General features: G+C 34.3%; 1 protein-coding gene across 2 annotated transcripts in view; it reads left to right on the forward strand.

Moving 5' to 3' along the window:
* The first annotated feature begins 1,911 nt into the window (after nt 1–1,911).
* CDH9 (cadherin 9) overlaps nt 1,912–21,847 on the forward strand; it is a 131,902-nt gene continuing 111,966 nt past the window's right edge. Inside the window, exon 1 of one of the 2 annotated variants that reach the window (XM_077896357.1) lies at nt 1,912–2,078. The gene's annotated coding sequence lies outside the window, so the exon portion shown is untranslated. Of the gene's footprint in view, nt 2,079–2,112; nt 2,248–21,847 lie in introns of those variants that run through there. The other variant, XM_077896358.1, reaches the window with a different exon arrangement.

A 21,847-nucleotide genomic window follows, 5' to 3' on the forward strand; every position in this document is an offset into this window, starting at 1 on the left:
AACAGGCAGACTTGCAAGAAATGAGTAGAAAAGGGCGTGTAAATTTTATATTAAATTTCTTGGCCTCCGGAAAACACACTTGGCCTCCATGAAGAATTCACTAAGCTGTTCTCAACCAGTTGGATCCATCTAGACTTGGACAATATGCATAAAGCTTTCACTCTGCTTCCTGTCCCTTCATTTGTAGATGAGCTAAATGAAGTCCCTTTTGTTGCCCATTTCCTACACTTGGAATTCACAATTATTTAAAAACCACATACTCTGAGTTCAGTTACCACACATCAGTAGTGCCATATTTTATTTGGGGGTTTGTAAAACTGGATTTTCTAACTATTTGCTTTCTCTTTTAAGAAATGAACTTCCATGTTTCTCATGCCACACACAGGCAGCTCTATTATCTATACTTCAGGATAAATGTCACCACTGGGGGAAGGGGGGAGGTGGCAATTTTATTTTGATTTTCTATTGTCAGTTTTCCTTTGAAGCATCAAATAGGATATTGATATTTTTTTTTGGCACTTAAGCTATTTACTTACTGCGACTTAACGAGCCGTTATAAAGTGAGCCATAGTCCCACCGTGCATTTCATACAACTATTACTAGAACTTCTTTTCAGAAGGATTTATCTACTAATCAATACCCTTCTTATTGTGCCATTTCCAGAAGTACTAAAGAGACTTCTCTCCTGAAACAGGGTTTGCCTCCCTTGTGCTTTACTCTGCCTCCCACAGTTGTTCAGTGCACAGCAGCGGATCTAACAGGTGCACCACCTAGTAGCTCTTGTGATGTGGCCATGGGCCCAATTACCTGGGGGCCTTCCCCGGGGGAGGTGAAAACCCCTCGACTGCATATAATCAAATAAAAAGCAGTGCTGCAGACACAGGAGATTATGCTCGAAATCATTCCCTTTCTTACACAGCACGTGGCAGTTCGTCACTCCCTAGATAATTCTAAACGACTGCTTTGGAAAGATTATTTCAGTTTATAAACTCGGGTACAAATTCCTCATTACCAGGGCTGCATGGGATCTGGACTCTGTCTCTTCATTTTCTTCGAGTCGGAATGTTGGTACTGAATTGAAATGGGCAGTGGTGAATTCTGCGGGGACGGCCCCCAGATTTCCTTGGAGCCACAGCGTGTGCATGTGGTGCATACTCTCTGCGGTGACCGCCTCCAGGGGCAAAAGGATGAGCCGGGCGGCTGCACCGACCCCAAAGCCCTGGGTTGTCCTCCCCCGTGGGGGGTCTTTGACCGAGCCCGCCTCTCCCATCCCTCCCACCTCATTCGCTTGCAAATCACCGCGTCCTGCCCCCCAGCACCCCTAGCACCCCCAGCATCCCAGCCCCTCCAAACCCCCAGCCCCCCAGCATCCCAGCCCCTCCAAACCCCCGGCCCCCCAGCACCCCCACCCCCCTAATATCCCCAGCCCCTCCAAACCCCCGGTCCCCCAGCACCCCCAGCATCCCAGCCCCCTAGCATCCCCAGTCCCCCGACCCCCCACCCCCCAGCCCCTCCAACCCCCACGGCCCCCCAGCATCCTCAGCATCCCAGCACCTCCAACTCCCCGGCCCCCCAGTCCCTTAGCACCCCCAGCTCGCGGCCCCTCCAACCTCCTGACCCCCCCGCTCCCCAGCCCCCCGCCCCCCAGCACCCCCAGCATCCCAGCATCCCAGCACCTCCAACCCCCCGGCCCCCCAGCCCCCTAGCACCCCCAGCCCCCCAGCACCCCCAGCCCCCGGCCCCTCCAAACTCCTGACCCCCCGACCCCCAGGCCCCCAGGCCCCAGCCCCCCAGCACCCCCAGCCCCGGGGCCCGCAGCGCCCCAGCGCCTCTTCCTACCACAGGGCGCCTCTTATTAATCAGAAACGCTGAATGCAAACCAATCAGACGGAGACTTTCCTGGCTCCAGCTTCCTGCCTGCCTGAGTTAAAAGTGATGCTGGGGAGGGAGGCACCCTGAGATGCACGGAGCTTCAGCTGTGAAGATGCTATAAAAAGAGAAGAGTAGGAATGAGACAGAAGCGACACCGGAATTGCCAGAGCTGAGCTGGGCTCAACTCAGTTCCGCTGCCAAACAAGGTAAATGCTCCTCACTTCACCTGACAGGAGAAGCTATTCAGGGTTTGCTTTCTTGTAATGAAGCAGTGCCAGTCCTGCTTTTCTCCCGGTTTGCTTTATTTTGCGCTCTCTGTCTCTGTCTCTGTGTCTGTCCCTCTCGCTCCTTCCCTCATCATCTGTTTGGAGGCAGGTAAGAATACATTTTGTAGTATTTGAATGAGATAGTAAGATGCTCGGTGAGAAAACTTGCAGTGTTTGCTTCATATTTTACTTTCACCAGAGCTCTTTTCATAGTGCTCAAATTGGCATCTGGAGCATTTTTATCTAAAAACAAACAAACAAACAAACCCAACAACTTTGCATTGTGTTAGTTGATTTGGGGGCTGTTGAATTACATATTAATGTGTCCCTGCATACTATTATTACATTAATTCAAATGGATGCCTGGTTTTCTCATAACTTTTGTTTACAAAATTTGAGTCGGAACTGTCAAAAATAAAGGCATTTTTATTCATAATTTCATAAGAAGTGATTTCTTTATTTTTAATATTAAAATAAGACAATCTACAAAGAGTATGAATAACACATGTACAGATGGACATAGGCTGTCAAGGTTAGGGTGCTCACGCTACCCAGCAAAGATTTCTTCACATATTTGTGATTCTTACTCAAGTCAACATTCTGACTGTGTACCTCTGTTGGCTATAATTGCTCTCCATTATCACAGGCAAAGGTATCTTAATGTCGTAAAGACTGGATGAAAACCACAGGAGGGAGAGCTTCAAAGGCAAAACTGACATTTTTTTTTTTGAAATGATATGGAAAAAGCAATGATTTCATGGAGCACTGTTTTATTTTTCTTTGCCTACTCAATGTAGCCATTCACATCAATTACATTTTTAAGCACACTAAGCTCAAAAAAGGCATGATGAATTTGAACTACAAGATTGTCAGTGTGCTGTAGTATTTACATTTAGATACTGTTAACAGCGTGTGTTCTGGGAACCTAGTTTGAATACCAAAGGTGCACTAAAGGAAAAGTGATTACCTGTAGTAGCTAAGTTCTCATTTATTTGTGTGATCAACTTTTGATGAGAATGGAGGGGACTATAGATTTGAGGAGACACTGGAGGTCTTTTCTGAGGATTTTTTTTTCTTTTTTTTTTTAATTTTTTTTCTTTTCTGAGGATTTGATGTCACTTAATATTTTGTGTTATAGATCTAGGAGATTACTAATACAGATTTTTTTTTCACAATGTTTTTGTAATCTGTGCAGCAAAAAGAAAATGATTTTGTGACAGCAAAAAGTGGTAACTTTTGCATGACAGGAGGAAATCTTCATTTGGCTCTTGATCTATGGAATTAGAAGAGTTACCCATCTTCAGTCCTAGCTAACTAAGAATGAATTTGATCATTTGCTCCTCTCAACTTGAAATGTGTTTAACATCTACTGCATTCAATGGAGGACAAATCCTATTTTCAGTGTCAGACACTGCTTCATTGCCTAGGCAATGCTATGCCACATGTAGAATACATTTGTGTAACTATGAATCTGGTCAATCCAGGTTTGAATGGTAAATCTTTTAAGAGATCAAGAAAATGAAATAACATGCTATTTCAGCATATAACAGCAGAGAACTTAGACATAGCATGAAGCACACATTTGTGGTCTTGTCCTCAGATTATGAATTCACCTGAAGTTTTCTCAAAGAAAGAGTACAAAATAATTATATGCCCTCAATAGATGTATGCTGAGGTGCTAAACTACTGTCGGATCTGTATTTGTTTGTTTTGAAAAATTAGAAAATGTAAGGTAAAGTGCATGGTATGAGCAAATCTAATTCTGGAAATAATGATTAGAAAAATGCTTTAGAGGAAGCAGGTAGTAGTACCAATTTAAAAGTAATTCACTAACTTCAAGTCAGATAGATTTGGTAAGACTGTGTAAAGCAAGTTGTGTAAGGTCATATTTTCTGAGATTAAAAATATGATTTTTCCCTTTATTCCATCATTTAAAAGTGATAGCTTTTAAACAATTTTGAAATGCTCTGCATAATTATTCACCATTATTGTATTCATTGCATATTTGAAGTAAGAATGTCTAATGCCACTGCTTATGTGTAACAAGATCACAATATCAAAGTTACCTTTGCAATTAGGTTTTGAAATGTTGTGTTGTTTGACTTGATAAACTGTAGTTGGATCAGAAGCCCTTCTGAATGTCACCTTCCACGGAAAGATTTCATTTGGTATTTTCCTGCAACCACTGTATATACAAAGTTTAGCCAGTAGAGTGTCCCTTCTATGGTGCATTTGCCAAATGGTATTTAAAAAGCAATAACTCGAGATTTTTTTTCCCCACTGGTTTACCTCTCTTTAGATAGTAGTAGTGCTTTGAAGCAGATACGCATTTTCTACAATATTTGCACAACGTATAGGTAGAGTTAATCAGAATGCTTTGGACAATGCTTCAAATTATATAGCATAAAATATAGGAACAATATGGCAATTTCTTGTATGCAAGAAAGTATAAATTTAGGTGAAAGTTAATTTAAAGAATACATGTGACTGTGTCATGAATAAACATTGGCTGTAATTTGTTCTTATGAAAGTGAACAGCCTAGACAGATAATTACTTAGCATTAATACAGATGCCTCAATGTAATGGATCATTAGTTTGGTATATTCTTTAAGACTAGTTTTGTTCCCTCAAATGAAAATTTAAATATAAAGTATAAATAAATCTAACATTTGAAAAAACAGAGTGTGATACTTTACAAAATGTCCAATGTGATATTTTAAATATTTATACTCATGACTTAAAGTATATATATATATATATATATATATATATATATATCCTATTATATTTATATTCCATTACATATAATACCAAATCAATGGCAATATTAACTGTAGAGTAGTTTGGCTTATTGTGAGGTGTTTTATTATCATATTGGGTATTTTACTTCTTAAATTATCTACCTAATTGAAATTAAGCTTTCTTTTTTAAAGTTTTTACTTAAGCTTTCTTAAGAAAGAAGACAGCATGTAAAATAGACCAAAAAGACATTGGTTTTCATTAGCTTTGTCTTTACCTGATGCTAATTTATAATCATTTTCATTGAAGAACATAAGACCTGTTTCCCAAGAGTACGCAATTTTGTTCATTGTCTCTTGCATATTTGTTTTCAAAAATCAGTTGTGTCTTAAAATATATTCAAGAAAAGTTTCTTAATACTCATGGCATTATCTTATTTAGGTGCTTAAATAAAATTCTAGAACTTTAGAAAAGGGATTTTAACCACCTTCAACTCTGATGTTACGTGAGTAAATGGAGGTTTAGAAAGATGAGGTTATATATCCAAAGCCGTCAAATTGCATATGAAAAATTGGCAACGTTACATGAAAATATACAATGTTGAATCATGAAAATCATATTAGGTGTACAAACACACACACACACACACACACACACACACACAGTGGTTAACTGAAAATGTCTCCTGGATTGTTTTAAACATTCTGAAAAAGTTTTTTCTCTTATAAGTCTTTTCGAATTCCTCATCCTGGAACCACCATTATGCTTATCATTAAAATATAGTAGGAAATGCACAGTGAGTAGAGTGTCTTTATACACTTATACATTTCCATAGCAGTCCTAATATGTTAATGCACTTATCCCTAAATTTAGCACTAGTAAGAGATGGTCTTATAGCCACATTAAGAATGCAAAGTGCCTGAATAAAAGCACGGTCTCTGGAGCCTACCCAAGACATTTTATATTAGCACTACCAAGAAACACCTCCCAAAACATAAAAGTCATGATAATGGATCCTACTGCTTATGAAGGGAAAATTGAAACCTCATAAAGTGTTGTTTTTGTTGCTGTGTTTATGTGCGCATGTGTAGAAGAAAAAAGAGACAGAGAGACAGAGACAGAGAGAAGGGGGGAGACACACACACAGAGGGAAAAAGAGATTTATTTTTAAGAGGAAAGGTGGAGAAAAGGAAAAGACCTGTTAATTTCTTAAAATGACATTTAGGGCTTTATCTTTTTGTTCCTTTTCTGAGCTTTTGCATTACTTTGCCAAATTATAAATCAATTGCAGGAGAAATGAGTGCTCTTGTATTCCCTACGTCTCTTCAGGAACAAGATAAGTCTTGGTCTTTCGAATTAATCAATGAAACACCAGAGTGTATGATTGTTTCATAAGTACAAATGTAAAAGCTTGCTTTTCATATCACTTTTTGAGATTAGCCTTATAGTTGTGAAGAACATGGGTTTTTTCATTATGTTTTTTTAACCTTAAACACTTATTCAGCTTCTAGTGGAAACAGCAGTGACTAATAGCTATTATTTGATTTTTGAGTTGAAAGATGAATGTGTTCCTAAATGTATTTAAGAAATATATACACCTGACAGAGTTTATATTAGAATATGCTAAGCTTACTATACTTTATTACTAATTAAGTATCCAATGCATGATGAACTTTTTCCCATAGTTACTGAAACCCAATCTTAGGAAAGTCATAATAAACAAGAAACAATATTCACCAGAAGCCAGTATAACAAGGGAGATGACAACATATATAACGATGTGTAGGCTGAGCAAATAAACACCAATAATCACTTCTTGGGACAAAAGACAGCATGTGAAATATTCCACTTTTAAAACTGGGACATCGAACCTGAAAGTTTGCAAAGGGAGTTTTCTTCCAGACACTCAAGTAACTTCTTCATCATCTATTTTTTTCTACTAAAGCAGGTTACTGTAAAAATTTAATGTAATCGCCAGGAATATTTAAGAAATATTCACTTCTGTGTGTTATAAGTACCTCAAAGCAAAGACTGTATCATAAATTCAAGAAATTCAGATCTCTTTTTCATTGTAATGGTAATTAATTCACAGGTGAAACACCTGAGGACACAAACTCACAGGTCAAATTACAAAGTAACATCTATACATCTGTATCTTCTTGTCTTTATATATATCTGCATCTATCTCTGTGTTCCCTTCCATAATTCTGTGTACCTGTATATTAGGTATCTCCATGGGCAGGTATGCTTATATGTTTATGTGTGTGTAGACTTAAAAATGTATGGAAAACAGAAAGGAGAAACAATTATTTCAATGTATAAATCAATTATAGTTTTAAGTTGTGAAAATGGTGTGACATCATACACTAAAAAGCTCTTTTGTCAAGCCATAAGAGATCTGATATAATGAAGAAGTGATAAAATAGCAATTATATATTTTTTTAATTTTAGAAAAAGTTAAATCAATTATAGTCCATGTGTTATGGTTGATTTGGATAAGTTTTTGAATAGGGAATATCATTTTTTAAAACTATAACCAGAAATAATTGTTCTCCATTGAATGTCCATAACTTTTGAAGACCTCATAAAATATAACCTCTACCCACTCTCATGATGTGAGGAAAAGTATTGCAAAGTCGGAATTATAATGCTATCTCAAATCATATTGGTAAAAACTAGATTATTATTACTATGGGAAAATAAAGTCTTATTTTTCATTTTTTTTTTATATAAAACAAAGAAAGCACAGTTACATGGTAGATTTTTAAGGTATTTACTTGGCCAATTTTCCCTAGCTGAAGATTAGATCAATAAGCATGTTATACTTATTATGTAAAAATAATGTGTATAATAATATGTATTATTGGGTAAACTGCTTGCTTAATTGCAAAATTGCTTTATATTAAGAATGTAATACTAAGATTAAATATCATTTCTTTGTATCTAATAAGATATATGCAATACTTACCACAACAGTCAAGGATAAATGTTTGTATTACGGTCACTCCTTCTAGATTAATGTTATAACCTATTAGCTCATTATAAATCAACTGTATGCATGTACTGAACAGGGATTAGATTAGGTTTAACTATTAAAAGAGATAATATTTTTTCTTCTCCTCTAAATCTTGCCGGTTTATCAAGATGATGTGATATTTTACATAGATTCAATTCTGTCATGTTTTTTAACATAAGATTCAGATTTGTATTTCTGACAATACTTACTCTTCCAAATATTACATAATTAAGGCACTATTATAATAATATGTATAATTATGTATGCAAATTGTATTTGACTTTTATGCTTAGCTAGAATTGCAATCTCTGATACAATCATTAACAATGAAGAATGTTATCATACCTGCAATAAATATATTTTTCTTTATGATTAAAATTAATTTGGCCAGTTTGAAATAGCTAGTTTTATTATAAGTAAATACAAACTGAATGTCCATAATCAACATCCTTTTTTAATATTGTACTGTTAGTTTACACATTAAAGTGAAGACCTATCAGTACTGTCTATATCTACAGATTTATCTCTATAGTTACATAGAGATATAGATATGTATGACATGTCTCAACTGCACTACTTTGGACTTGAAACCCATGTCAAATTTCATTTTCAATAGCTAAATATGCATTGCTATTTAAATAAGAAGAAATTTCCAACTTTGGAAATATTTTGTGAGTTTAGAAATTAAGAGGAGAATTGTTCTGACAGAGCTAAAAAAACCTAAAGCTATATCAGGAAACTACTTGAAGCTGTAATTGGTTATATCCAAAGATGAATACCGAAACTGATAGAGATCAAATGATAGCATGGAGACTAGGAAGTGGTGGGATCCCATCACAGACTCAGTAGTAGAGTCACACAACAATCTGAATTTACTAATGGTGATGCCATCATGGATATCTGACATCTCCCCAGATCTATGCTACTTTTAGGGCTTGCTGCTTGACCAATGAAGCATTGCCTTTGGGATGACCACAACCTTTATTTAAACATGGGCATGGAGATTCTTCTCCATTATACCCAAGACTAAATTGTGTTTATGGAAGTCTTACACTGACATTGAGTTTTAAGTGTATTCAGGGAGGAACAAAATGTTACTTCAGAATAAAATTGTTACCAGTATGTGTATGTCTTGCATTTATTCCATTCACCATATTTATAAATTGTACTCTTCTCAAATTGTAAAAAAAAAAAAAAAAAAAAAAAAAAAATTTAAGTAAACAACCCATAGAAAAGAATGTGAGGAAATTCTATCTGGAATGAAAACTTTATCCAGATTATGGGTTTGTACAAACACATCCCTATTTATAAACAATATTTTGTTGTATAAAATATGGGTCTGAAAGAAGATTTTAGAATATAAGTAACTTTAAATTATAAAACTCAATTCATATTCAATACAACAGCTTTCTCCCCATAAGAGATGTCTTATCAGCTAGCAGTGATATATATATAATTTATTAAAACTGGAATTTTAGATAATTCTTCTAGATGTAATTACTTGATGTTTTTATTATCTTTTATTCCTTGCATTTTGGCTTCTCCCATCTAGAACTCATATGACAACTGCTCTTCAATTCTCTCTATTACAAGAAAAATTTAAAAGTATTAACAAATCAATCTGCTACAAGTATATTTTCAACCAATTCAGCATATAGGAAAGTAAGCATATGTTAAGATTACAGAAGGGATTTTTAGTAGCCAGGATGTGATTTAGAAGTTCTAAGCATATGTATTAATGAAATATATCTAATGATATATTAATACGTATATAACTCTACATGTGCATATATGATACCCCAATATGTTACTCTTTGTAAAAGCTCATTGACATGTTATATGCTCAAAGTGTAACATGCATCTTCTCCTTCAAATATAATTATAATATGTGGGAAAAGATTTTACACCCATCTTTTTATCTTTTCTCTTACACTTTAACTTAAGCGTGCATTGTCCACTGCCTTCTACCAAACTGAGTACAAATTTATGGTGATTTGCAAAAAACAGTTTTTTTTTTCCACGCAATGAACTGTGATGATTTATTTCTCTTGCTGGTTTTAACTAACATGTGTTTTCTTACCTTTATTGCAACTTTAGCTTCTGTTTCTGCATTTACTGCTTTGCTTCTTTCCCCTTATCATTCATTATTCCCCACCCCCACTCCTCCTCCACTTCAAAAGACAATATATTATTTAAGTACAGTGCCTACCTTCCTTAACGTGGCTTGCCTTTTGGGGAGGTGCTTCAGTGAACTGTAACAGAAAGGTAGCTTTTCCAACATGAGAAACTCCTTAGATGTGGAGCTAATAAAAATCGGTCCACATATTCATGGATGATTTTAGACACTCTTCACCATTCCACCTCTTCCTTACTTTCACTTTTCTAATTGACTGGAAGTGGGTCTTGCAAGGAATGAAGTATTACCAAGATCACAATTCATTAAGAAGAGATGAATAGAACAAGGAGACTTAACTGCTTCTGACAAGAAGGTTTGACTGTAAGTCCGGGAATACAGCCCTGCATAAGGATTTTGGAAAATTATTGAGACAAATTGGGGCTTGAAAACCTAAGGCTATCCTTACATACTGAAGTTTCATAAGGCATGTGTGTGAAGAGACTAATTGGCAGATCGTTTTGGTATTGACTGCTTGGCCTCAGAAGTCTCAAAATTGATGCATATAAAACTTTTCACATTAAGAAGCTGATCTTTGCCCCGTTTCCCTGTAATAGAAGTGACAGTCCATCGTATAGTTTGCAGGCGTAGGTGGAAGCAATGCTTCTCATAACGTTAGTACAGTAATGTAGTATCCTAAGTATGGACAGTCCTCTATGCACCTTTGCTCTTGTCTTTTAAACATCACTACCAGGAAAAAGGCCTTCAGATTATTTGCAATAATCAATCCATCCACTGGATGACTGTTTCATTTTCTTACCCTCAAATGTACTCATTATTGAATACCTGCTCAGTCCCCAGGCTCTGTGCTGGTAAAACATGTGCTGGGGAGACCCTCTCAGCCAAACCACTGTTGTTTCCAAATAACTTCACTCGTTAGAGATTCTCTTCTTGCCATATGTGACCAAATGTATCTGCTTGTAATTTCACTTTTTATTTTGTCTTAGCCTTGTCCACATAGCTTGGAATCTTTAATCCATCCCTATCTGATAGCATTAAACTCATCCAAAAAAACCCTCTGTCAATCCCATCCTTGCTATTCAAGTATAAATGTTCCTCATTACTTCAATTTTAAAATACGTAACATTTTATAGACTGCTCTACCATTCCCGTTACGCTGTGTGAAATGAACTCATTTGATACTGTCTCTAAAGTTGAAATAGAAAATCCTAATGTGAAAAAGGGAGCACAGAGTAGCTGGGACAAAACTCCCTTTTAAAAGCTACTTTTCGGGACATCGGGGTGGCTCCGTGGTTGAGTGCCTGCCTTTGGCTCAAGGTGTGATCCTGGATTCCCAGGTTCAAGTCCCACATCAGGCTCCTTGCATGCAGCCTGCTTCTCTGTCTGCCCTGTGTCTCTGCCTCTCTCATGAATAAATAAAATCTTTTAAAATAAAATAATAAAATAAAATAATAAAATAAAATAAAAGCTACTTTTCAAATTAATCAAAGACCATGTTTTTATCATACCTCCTCACTGATTCCATAAGACATACAGAGGAAAAAAAAAATGTGATTTGTAGTTATTTCTTATAAGGTGTTTCCAAATCCTGAGGACATAACCCTTGTCATATTCTGCATTGGTTTATTCCTGTCTAGTCCCTGGCGTACTTTTCTTGTAAAAACCTTAGTATCTCTTTGCTGTATTTTTATAATAACCTTTTAATTGTTCACTTAGCCAACAATTTAACAATTGATGCATTCCACAAAGGATAATTGTGTAAATTAAGAATATGCTCAAGTAACCCCACCCCCAGCCCGTTACCCCTAGCCCATACCTCATCACATCTAGAAAAAAATCAATACTCCTTCAGCCTTGAATCCAAGTTCTTCAGCAGCTGGTTTACCTTACAATTTAACTTTTTCTGCTAAATTTAGTCTTAAAAATATGGTCACTAGCCTAAAGGTGCCCAAAGTTTAGGTCTCAAATGACTTAAACTATCCTGAATCTTTATAGGAACATTATGTTTATGAATTTTTAAAAGATTTTATTTATTCATTCATGAGAAACAGAGAGAGAGAGAGAGAGAGGCAGAGACACAGGTGGAGGGAGAAGCAGGCTCCATGCAGGGAGCCGGACTTGGGACTCCATCCTGGGTCCCCAGGATCACACACCCTGGGCCTGAAGGCGGTGCTAAACCGCTGAGCCACACAGGTTGCCCTATGTTTTTTATTTAATGTGAGTTCTTTGGAAAAAAAAAAAAAAAAAGTCTAAAGCTTTCATGATATTCATGGAATTTACATATCACCCCCAAAAAGATATTGAGTGCTTGAGTACATGAATTAAAATATCAATATTTAACAATACTACTTTTCTGGAATAAGAGTAAAAATGCAGGAGGCTGGTGATGTCAGTAGACACGCAGCTTCTTCCCACCTCCATTTACTTGTTCTGTTTTGTTGGTAGGTTACCTTCATTTTTGGGTGCAAATTGTTTCATAAACAAAATGCAATAAACAAAAAGTTTAAATAGGTAATATTTTATGGCTGGAAGGAGCAAGCAGAGTCCTGGGGTCAGACATCCAAACTATATGAGTTTGAGAAAGTCTTTTAATGCCTTAGAGCTCTAGGAGCTTCCGGTGTTAAGATATTAGCCATATTTATATTATAGCATAATATGAGAAAACATGATTGTTCCTAGAGCAGCTTCTGTTATTACTTTTATATTATTAAGAATGTTATTGGTCAGGTTCATTATATTCAGGTAAAGATTGTTGGGACTCTCCATATAAAAAAGCGTGAGAAACTGAGTTTAATTTGATGTCTAATTTCTTTGTTCTTGAAATTAGGTAGGATAAACCTAGAAGTTAGTTACAACAGAACGAATGTACATATTCATATATGTCATATGGTTCCTTAAGTTGACATAACATGCAATAAAATATTTTGTGTTGTAAATCTATACATATTAAAATTAATATAGAATATTTATTCTTATAAATAGGATATATAAGGTTTATTGCTTGAAGTTGGAATGAGTATATTACACCTGGATCTTGGAGACATGAGTGAGTTACAAAAGTCTTTTAAATATAAGTAGCATTTGGTAAATTTTCAATGGTAATAAAATTTCATAGTGTCTCATGTCATCACATATTTTTTTTTCATCACATATTTTAATGCCAGGTATTTAACTTTCCCCTTCTAGCATTTTATGGCTTCTCCCTTTTACTTGTTGAATTTATTGAGTATAAAGTGAATGGCATTCTTGACCTTCAAATGAATAGAGCTTATAAAGGTGGTTTATTTGTGTAAGAATTTTACTCTGTTTTTAAAAAAAATAGTTCAAATAAAAATAGTGTTAATGGTTTCATGCTTATGAATAGCACTTATAAAAATTAACTTGAAAGTTATATTTGTGTTGAATGTTAACAATTTGATAGTTTATCCATAATCTGTGTAAAACAGAGTTAATGTTATTTATGAAGCATAGAAATTATTTTAAGCTGTATTTTTTAGTAAATTTGTTCCACAATCAGGTATGGATGCCAAATGTTTATTCGACCTTTATTGTGCATTCAGCATTTCTCTAGGTGCTGAGGTTATAGCAGTAAATATGACACAAGGAGATTCTAATCACAAGAAGGTACTCTCTAAAGGAGTGATACAAATAATAAATAAGATAAATGTGGTATTGATAAATGCTGAGAAAATAGGTAGTGTGATGGAGAGTTATTGAAGGGGTAGGTGGAACAGGGTATATGAGGGAAGTTTTTCTGAGAAGGTAAAATCTTAATTGATTCTAAATGAAGAGAAGGAAATATGAGAAACACTATTTTAGGTGGAAGAAATGGCAGACTCAAAAACCTGGAATGTTAACGAATTCTGCTATTTTATAATATATTCAAAATAACAATTTTAATTCTAATATACAAACACTATGATGTTCTATGATGCCTATTTAGATATTTATAAACTTAATAATAAGAATGTGAACTGAACATTTTCTGGTTTTCATAGTAATGTTTTAACAATAATCTGCACTCATTTCCTTTTGCTTCAATTAAATACATAGTCTTAAAATAATATATTTATTTTTTATGTATACAAAGACTTGCATTAAGTGTTAACTACTTAATAGTAGTGGGAATTTCAGACAGCTACAGTAAAATATTTAAATTATTAACTAGGAGTGTTCAAATTATTAAGTTCTCTAGTTTCTCTTTGAGATTCTCTAGTTTCTCCTTGAGATTCACTCAAGCTGAGGCAGAGAAGAATATCTAATTGTGAGGAAACTAATCTGCTTGTGTATATCTCTGTATCATTATCTATAATGAGAAGGGACAGTTAGCCTTACAACTCTTTCTTCCCCCACACCCAAAATAAATCCATAATAGGATTGATCCTCCTTTATCTTGAATTTTGGGGAGATTCTATTCTTTTTGAAGGCACTAGAAATAGCAAAATCTGTCCTAGAATTTTTTCAAAAGTCTTTAAATGTGGATTCCCTGTGTGATTTTATCTTGGACATGATTTTCATACTTCTAATATAGTTTCCAAAAGAAGGAATCTAATTAAGTGACTGAAATTCTTTTCCACTTCTGAGGGTCTGCTTTCTGTAGGTTCCATTTCCATCACTTTGTTAGGTCATGCCTATCTTTGTTTTCTGGTACTTTTCTGGCTTTTCTTCTTTTTATACTGATTTTCCCTGTTCAATGATCTCCAGTTAAATTTTCTGAGATAACTATATTAAACTAACTCTTATTTCTTTGTACCAGAACCCCAGACGGTCTTTTGGTTTGTATTCAATATTTTCCTAACCATGTCTAAATTAGATGACTCTGTCATCTTCTCTTGGGTTCTGGATATACAATGTATCTATTGAAAAAGTGACCTTTATCCTCACAAAGACTGGTTAGACATCCATCTTTAAAAGGACCATGGGGGCACCTGGGTGACACAGTCAGTTCAGAGTCCGACTCTTGGTTTCTGCTCAGGGTGTGATCTCAGGGTCAGGGAATTAGCCCCATGATGGGCTGTGAACTCAGTGCAGAGTCCACTTAAGATTCTCTCTCTCTCTCCCTCTACCCTCTCCCTCCTCACGTGCTTTCTTTTTCTAAAGTAAATAAATAAATCTCTGAAAAAAATAAATAAAAAGACCTATGGGCATGGTACTCAATGTTTATTGAGAGGTCTACACCATTTGCCAAAGTAAACAATTATAATGATAACATTCTCTCCCTAAATAATGTACAGATAATATGCTTCTCATCCTACATAATAGTGTTCATGTGACTAAGATGTATTTTATAGTTATAAAACAAAAATGGAAATATGGCAATTTGGAGTTTTAAGATTGTATTACGAAAATTTATTGGTTTGTTTTCAATGAGGAAATACAACAATATGTTTTGGGTGAATCATGTTTAGCTAAATTATTCCTTAAGCAAGTTTTATATTGCTTAATTATGAAATGGACTCCTATACCACATTGGAAAGTAGAGTTTTTATAACTTTTGGTCTGATCCTAATTCTGTATCTCCGAAGTCCCTGCTTCTCCTTTTGGTAACCAAAATCTGCCTGCCCTTTTCTTGAGCTACCGAGTACAGAACAAATCCCCACAGAGTAGGCAAAGATGTTGACTTAAATGTTACCTGTAATGGTTAAGAGCTCAGATTCTTCAACTAAAAACATCAGCTCCTCCTCTTGCCTCCAGCGTGGTCTCAATTAATTTACTTTATCTTCTTAAATTTCCTTCCTCATATGAGAATGTGGATAATTGTATTCATTGGGATTGTTGTCTAGAATGATTATGATAATACATGGATCAAAGTGGTTATCATAGTAGCCACTTAATAGTTATTAATTTTGCTTACTATTATTACTAGTAGTAGTAGTATATTTACAGTATACTCAAACTGTCAGTTTCTAATACTGTTTTTAGATAATTTTACCATTGTACTTGGGAAAAGTATAATATTGTGTAAATTTTCAGGGGTTTCCTTGTCTAAACTCCTAAAAGAAATTAAAAAGTGAGAAATAATTATAGCTCCAAATAATTGATGGAAAGATACTTTTGACTTGATTAGGCAACATATTTTTTCCAAAGAAATATACACTGGCTTTTAAAAATATCATATTATCAATCATGAATGCAGAGAGTGGGAGTAACAATATGAACATATTGGAAAAATTGAAGAAATGTTAAAAATTATGTAAGCAATCACACTTTCAAAAGGCACAGGACACTAAAAAAACACTCCCAATTATAAAAGCATGAAAAATATGTTTGAAAATGTATGAAAAATTTGAATCCTGGAAAATATTTGTTAATTTTCATTAGTAATAAAAATAGAGCCAAGTTATCATAATGGCTTCTAATGATATTACAGGCTATTTTAAAATTAAAAAAAAAACATATATTCTATAAAATGTGATCTCTTTCTTGGAAGAAATTTTAAATTGAGAAAAGAATGATTCAATATAATCAAGGATTATTACAGCAAGAACTGACATTTTGTTTAATTGACTGATTTTACAGATTAGGATAGCAAGACACCAGGAAACTTGTTCAAAGTGATGCTAGAGGAGATAAACCAAGAGTAGAATCCAGATCTCCAGGAACAGATTATCTGATTAATATTATTTTATCAATGTAAATCCTTATATTTTTACAAAGTTGTTGTTAATTCATAACCTTTCACATGTAAAATATGGCATGCTAGTAAACATGGGTAGCTAGAGGTAAATAATGATTGCCATTTGATACACCTCTGTGGTTGGGCCTAGATGTCTCCACAAACTTTGCTGAAAGAATAAGATGAACCTGCTGAACTCTGCAAGTAGAGAAGAAAAACAGATTTATTTATGCCAAGTCATATGCTGTCTGCAAGAACTAAAGTGCAGTTGACTAATTTTTTTCCCAAATTTTACATGGTGGAATGACACTCCAATCTGGTAAAGAGAACAGTGGATGGGAAATAAAAAGGCCAGAATAAGGGGTGTGCATCATTTGTCAAACTGGAATTCAATTTCTTCATTCACAAAATTATAGACTAGAAAACATCTAAGGGCTTTATCAGTTCCAAAGTCCATGGATCTTTGCTTAAAATAAGTACATTAAACTTTCAGTTGTTTCTCAAACAAGCTTCCATCTTGTTGGTAAAAAACGTAACAATAGAATAATGGAGATGCTTAGGAATGCCTAAGCATTCCTTTGACTGGGATATCATGTTCTTATGTCTGTTGTTGTTTTTCTTTTTCTTTTTCTTTTCTTTTTTTTTTTTAATGCCTGTCCTATTGAAGATATTTTCTGAGATGTGGAGATTTCTGTGTTAGTTCTAATTGCATCTCTTCAGTTGAGCTTCTCCGTATGCCTAAATGTCCTCCACTCATATCAGAATTTCCATGTATAAAAATATGATTTGAAATTTCATTGTTGTCCAAAAGTACTCAGAAATGTATCTGTTGATCATCTCTATAGGATCACTCTGTTTGAAACATTCTTTTCATAACTATGATAATGGATTCAAATTAGCAACCACCTAAAAGAAATTTTAGAAATTCAAGTTTCAGTCATGTGTTTTATTTTTTTTCAGTCATGTGTTTTAAATCATTTTTTGTGTGTAGATAATTCAAATAGTGTGATCTGCTCATCTAGTTGAACTTCTTTCTATATATTTCTGCAGTTATAAAATTATGCTATTTTTGCATTATTTATATATACAAATTATTTCTATATTAAAGCAAAGATTGCATGATATGGAACAGTTTCTTAATATAACCACTCAATCATTGACAAAAACAAATACATCAGTTCATCAGTTTTATTTTATTTATTTTTTTTAAAGATTTTATTTATTTATTCATGAGAGACACAGAATGAGAGGCAGAGACACAGGGAGAGAGAGAAACAGGCTCCACGCAGGGAGTCTGATGTGGGTCTTGATCCCTGGTCTCCTGAGCTGAAGGCAGGCACTAAACTGCTGAGCCACCCAGGGATCCCCCAGTTCATCAGTTTTAAAGATAAAATTGGATTCATTTAAAGGACAAACGATCCTAATGCCAAATGAATTCCCAAAAAACATTCAATTTATAAAAGACCAGATTTTTTGAAAAAAGGGATTAAAGGTTATTTCTTTGAGACATTATATATTAGCATATTTTAATAAATCTGTCCTTGAATACCATTTCATTGATTTAGGTCAACAAATAGTCCATCGGCAACTTAAAGTTTTAGACTCCTCAGTTAAATCTATAAGAAATTACTACCCTTAGCTATGTTTTATCTATAGTGTTATGAGACAAATAAGAAAAGCATGAGTGTGTAAGATAAGTTCTCCCAAATCACAAAAGAGCAACAACACCCTCTGTTTCAATGTAATGTCTTGAGAAAACAAAACAATACAAATATCTGATAGTCAATTAAACATTTTGCCTTCACAATCTATTTACATGAAAATTAATTATTTATAGGAAAATTATCTCTTCTCTTTGTGATTTCCTACTGGAGTTAGATTTCTTTCTGATGTTCTGAAGAAGGAAATTAATCTATTAATTAATTAAATTAATTTCACTGTAAAATAACATTTTGTAATAAGGAAGCACAGATTCTGTTTTTCTTTGGCAAGGAACCATTATTTATAATGTTATCGTGTCCCAGTCTATGGGGAAAATGGATAGCAGCTGTGTTAGATAAACCACATACACAATTAGCATACAGAATCTCTTTGCCCATGATATTGCTAAAGTTATGTAAAATATTACATATTCCTGGTTTAAGTTTTATAGATGCATCATGTTATATATTACTTTTAGGTGTTTTCTTTTTTTTTTTTTTTTTTTTAATTTTTTTTTTTTTTATTTATTTATGATAGTTACAGAGAGAGAGAGAGAGGCAGAGACACAGGCAGAGGGAGAAGCAGGCTCCATGCACCGGGAGCCCGATGTGGGATTCGATCCCGGGTCTCCAGGATCGCGCCCTGGGCCAAAGGCAGGCGCCAAACCGCTGCGCCACCCAGGGATCCCCTTTTAGGTGTTTTCATGTACGTGGAAACAATTTCAATATTATTAGTCCTATTTATACAAATGTAGAACAAAATCATGTGATTCAAGTTACCTGAGGCTTATTGATTCCTCCCCTTCCTATAGAGTCAATATTAAGAGATTTTACTTAGTGTCCCTTCCATTTTTGTAATTTATTTTTGTAATTATATGATAGTTGAAAAAATAATTTTCTTCTAGGAGAATATACAATCTTAGGACCATAAGTTTAACACACAATATGTCAATGTTAAAAAGTCAATATCAGACCCATTTAAATCATCTAAACACAGTGTGCAATTCATATGATCCAAAAATCTCAGTCATAAAATCAAGCTATTTAGCACAATACTTTAGCTCCCTCTTTTGGATGGCCCAACTGCAATATAAAAATATGAGAGAATGCCCTAATATGTTCTCTTTTCAACTGTCATTTTATATTGGAGATCATCTTTATTCTATTATTAAACTGCATAAAATTAATCATTTTAATCTGTTTTCTAGTGAAAATAAGTCAAATCTACTTCCGGAATTTCTTTATTTTCTGGTTGAATACTAAGGTATTGCACACTTCATTTTAAAGATGTATTTTGACAGTGTTTTAATATGTATTATTTAAAATGAATTAATGTTTAGTTAATTTTAAAATGATTTTTTCAGTACTATTTCTCCAAATAAAATATTTGAGCTCAGTTGTCTCATAAACCATGGACAAGTTATCCTTAAAACGTGTAATAACCAAGAAAGACTTTTAAAAGTATTGAACGCAAGATACTATAAATTTGGTGAATTCTTAACTTTAAAGATTCTTAAACTACTTTCAGTAATGACATAAACAATAACACACCGAGATGTATGAAACAAGCAATTTATGTAACATCTTAGATAGACATATGTATGTTATGCAAGCCTGTATGTGCTGCTTGTGTTTATAATATATCTTATACATACACTTATTACTTGAAGAACACAGATTTGAACTGCACGATTTCACCTACACATGGAATTCTTTCAATAAAAGAATTCTTTCAATAAAATGTATATTCTCTTATGGTTTTCTTAATACCAATTTTTTTCTCTAGCTTACCTTAATAATACACTATATAGTACATATACTAAATATTTGTTAACTGTTTATGTTATTGGTCAGGCTTCTGGTCAGCAGTAATTATTAGTAGTTAAGTTTTTGAGAAATCATATTTACATGTGAAGTTTCAACTGGGTGGAAGTTTGTTGTCCCTTATCCCCATATGGTTCAAGGGTTAATTGTATGTAATAAATACTTAAAATAGTTTATATATATGTATGTATATATATCTTATGCTATAATATTATCACTGAAAATAGTTTAATGCTAACACTAAAATAATTCAAACACTTGAAATGATATTTTGTTTTAAGCTATTATATTTCTTGCAGTGATTGAACTCTATGTATTAAAACATTTACTATTGAATAGCCTAAATATAATTATATATTTATACTATAGTTGATGGAATTTTTGCCTTCCAGCAAAAAAGAAGTTATATTTTACACATCTGAAATTATAAACGAAGGTTTATATCTTTCTGTAGTTTTTTTTTTTTTTTTTTTTTTTTTTGCAATTGAAATTTATTTGCTGGGATGCCTGGGTGGCTCAGTGGTTGAGCATCTGTCTTTGGCTCAGGTCGTGATCCCAGGGTTCCGCGATCGAGTTCTGCATGGGGTTCCCCATGAGGAGCCTGCTTCTCCCTCTACCTGGTCTCTGACTCTCTCTCTGTCTCTCATGAATAAATAAAATAAAATCTTTTAAGAAATGTTTTGCTAACTTTCTATTTTGGAAATAGAACACATTTTAAGAGAATTAATTTTTTAACGTCATTATTATGCTCAATATAGTAGAAAATTAAGACAAACTTCCAGATTAAAATATTTTTTAAAATTACATTTTTGAAAATTAATTTTGAAATACTAATGCTATCATATAATTATGCAAAATAAATTATCATGGGTATGTCATCACAGGAGAGTCCAAAAGGAATAGAATTTTATCCCATCTATTCCAGTTGTATCTACTTCCTAAGCCTGATCTCTCAGAACAGCACTTCTTCTAATGCATTTAAATTTATTGCTACTTTAAATTACAATTGTTTTTGAACAACTCAAAAATATGAATATATCTTCTGGGGTGCATGGATGGCTCAGTCACTTAAGGGTCTGACTCATGATTTCCACTCAGGTCATGATCTCAGGGTTGTGAGATCAAGAGTCCTGCACTGGGCTCTGCACTAGGCTTGGAGTCTGCTTGAGACTCTTTCTCTCCCTCTGCTTCTCCCCCAGCTCTTTCTCTCTCTCTCCCTCTGTCTCTTTCTCTCTCAAAACAAAAATAAAAACAAAACAAAAATTCTATTAATGTTAAAAAATTATATATTTTCCAAAGTCCACATACAGTGTAAGAACACTAGAAATCTTTGTATGTAGGGAAATAACTCACTCTTCTCTTAAATACCTTTTTTTTTTTTTTTAAGATTTTATTTTTTTATTCATGAGAGACTTGGAGAGAGAGAGGCAGAGACACAGGCAGAGGGAGAAGCAGGCTCCATGCAGGGAGCCTGATGTAGGACTCAATCCCAGGACTCCAGGATCATGCCCTGAGCCAAAGGCAGATGCTCAACTGCTGAGACACCTAGGTGTCCCATTAAATATCCTTTAAAATAGAAGGATATTTTAAATCGTTTCCAATGAAAGAATTTAATAATCTACTTCATCTGCACTGATTTATGTATTATTTTCATGCTTCTTGATTAAATGGCCATATTT

The sequence above is a fragment of the Canis aureus genome, chromosome 4 (genome assembly GCF_053574225.1).
Source record: "Canis aureus isolate CA01 chromosome 4, VMU_Caureus_v.1.0, whole genome shotgun sequence".
NCBI lineage: Eukaryota > Metazoa > Chordata > Mammalia > Carnivora > Canidae > Canis > Canis aureus.